The sequence below is a fragment of the Octopus sinensis genome, linkage group LG1, assembly GCF_006345805.1.
Source record: "Octopus sinensis linkage group LG1, ASM634580v1, whole genome shotgun sequence".
In the NCBI taxonomy this organism is placed as follows: Eukaryota; Metazoa; Mollusca; class Cephalopoda; order Octopoda; family Octopodidae; genus Octopus; species Octopus sinensis.
Genome location: NC_042997.1, coordinates 52,914,321 through 52,917,212, shown reverse-complemented (window position 1 = coordinate 52,917,212; position 2,892 = coordinate 52,914,321).

Here is a 2,892-nt window from a genome sequence, read left to right as displayed (position 1 = left end):
TTTCTATTGGCATGCCGCTAAGTCAAGCTAACGAAGAGACTTAGATAGATTTAGGTAGACTCCTTAAAGTCCAGTTGGTGATACATAACTGACATGTTTCTAGCGTCAAAATTCAATTATTACTGAGCCACATCTCTTGTAATTATATTGCGACTTAATTAGAAAAATACAGTCAGATATCCTTCAAATTAAGTAAAATCCCTAAATTTGGTGGAAGATCTTTAAACCAGTGCGATGAATCAGTCAGCTTCGCAAACTAGTTTATTTGCGCGTCCATACAGCATATTTATGTGTATTTCCGTCCGGATTATGCTGTGGCGCGAGAAAAGATCAGTTTTTGAAATGACTTTTCCTTTATAGCCCGAAGCTTGAAAATAATTTGTTTGTTTGCTTTTTTAATTTTCTTGTACTTGCTTGTTCTGGCTTATTTATTTTTGCTTTGTAACGCATAAGGAAACAATGGAAAAACCTTGATTTCTTATTATAAAATGTCGCCGGGAATTCTGCGCAAAGAATATCATTAATTTTATTTCCCCAAAGCCTTTGGGACATAGTAAAAATGTCGCTAAATATACAAAAATATATATATATATTAAAAAATGTATAATTGATTGACAGAACTCCATTTGACTGAAATCTCATTGCCATATAATATCTAATTGCCCTCGAGCATAGAACCACCATCATTATATCACAGTTCTGGGGCCTTTATGTCAAACACAGTTGTACATTATGCTTTAAGTCTTATCGCCGCAAGAAAATTAGATTGCGACATAATTCAATCGTGAAAATAAGTTGTGATATTTCATTGTTAGATTGCAGTCTTCTGCAAGGCCACAACCTTAAAAACCACAGAAAATATTCTGCCTCGTGGAAATAGCTAATAATATCACGTAATAAGAAATAACAAACCATAAATATAAGGTAATTTATAGCAATTTACGGAAGGGAAAATATTTTAGGAAATCTCTCTTCCAGTCGGCTAAATCATTAGAACTTGCTGCAAAACATCTTCTGAGATTTGGTGTAGGGATTGTCAACATTTTTACTTGGGAATTTGTTCGTTAATTAGATCTTATAACGTTGCGGATAGTGCAATTTTATCATTCACACACACACACACACACATATATATATATATGTACAAACACACACACACACACACACACACACACACACACACACATATATATATGTATATATATGTATATATGTATATATATATGTATATATGTATATATATGTATATCTATGTATATATATATATATACGTACATACACACACACACACACACACATATATATATATATATGCGTGTGTGTGTATGTATGTGTGTACACGTGTATGTCATATGTGTGTGTATGTGTGTATGTATGTGTGCGTGTGTGTTTGTGTGTGTATGTGTGTGTATGTGTGTGTGTGTGTGTGTATACACATTCATACATAGAGAAGGGAGGAGGGAGAGAGAGAGAGAGTGTAAGTGAGTGAGCTAATATACAGGATTATTCTGTAAGGCTTATTTATTAACAGCTTCAGTTAGTTTCATATTTTTGATTGAGGCGTAAAAGTTTTTAAAGATGTCAGTAAGGTTGAGCTCATGGTCGGAATTTCAGAAACACACCACAGTTAAGTAATTTTATATCTTCTGTTATTTTAACTGTCTATATTTCTATGACTTAAAGAATATAGCAGAATGTCATTTAAAGAATATCCATAGTATTAATACTTACGTTAAAACTAAAGTGTACATTTTTATTATTCTCTCAGATTTTCAAATGATTCTGAAAATATCATTTTGTTGCATATTTCAATGTTTGAAAAGTCTCTTACACCGCCATTAATATATGAATATAAATAGGCGCAGGAGTGGCTGTGTGGTAAGTAGCTTGCTTACCAACCACATGGTTCCGGGTTCAGACCACTGCGTGGAACCTTGGACAAGTGTCTTCTACTATAACCTCGGGCCGACCAAAGCCTTGTGAGTGGATTCGGTAGACAGAAACTGAAAGAAGCCCGTCGTATATATATATATATATATATATATATATATATATATATATATATATAATATATATATATATCTTTTATCTTTCTTTCTTTTATCTTTTACTTGTTTCAGTCATTTGACTGCGGCCATGCTGGAGCACCGCCTTTAGTCGAGCAAATCGACCCCGGGACTTATTCTTTGTAAGCCCAGTACTTATTCTATCGGTCTCTTTTTGCCGAACCGCTAAGTGACGGGGACATAAACACACCAGCATCGGTTGTCAAGCAATGCTAGGGGGACAAACACAGATGCACAGACAACACACATACATATATATATATATATATATATATATATATATATATATATATATATATACGACGAGCTTCTTTCAGTTTCCGTCTACCAAATCCACTCACAAGGCATTGGTCGGCCCGGGGCTATAGCAGAAGACACTTGCCCAAGATGCCACGCAGTGGGACTGAACCCGGAACCATGTGGTTGGTTAGCAAGCTACTTACCACACAGCCACTCCTGCCCCTATATATATATATTTGTAAAAAAGAAGTTTGAAAACGCCACTATATTAGATAAATTTTAATTTTACATGTTTCGGTTCTTGAAATAACGAACCTTATCAAAAAAAATTATAATAAACAGTATAATGGAACAGTTCATAATTGTTACATACATTCAATAGAATCCATGCTATATACATTCAATAGAATCCATGTTCTTAAAAAGGCGAACCTTATCAAATATATTATAAAGAGTATAATAGAAAAAAATTCATAGTCGTTCCTTACTGTTTTGTCGAGTGTAGTGGAGAAGTTCATTATAGATTTTACCTTGTGTTCCAATGGGAGCAACAGAAGTGATTCTTGGTCGTCGTCTGTTGGGGTTA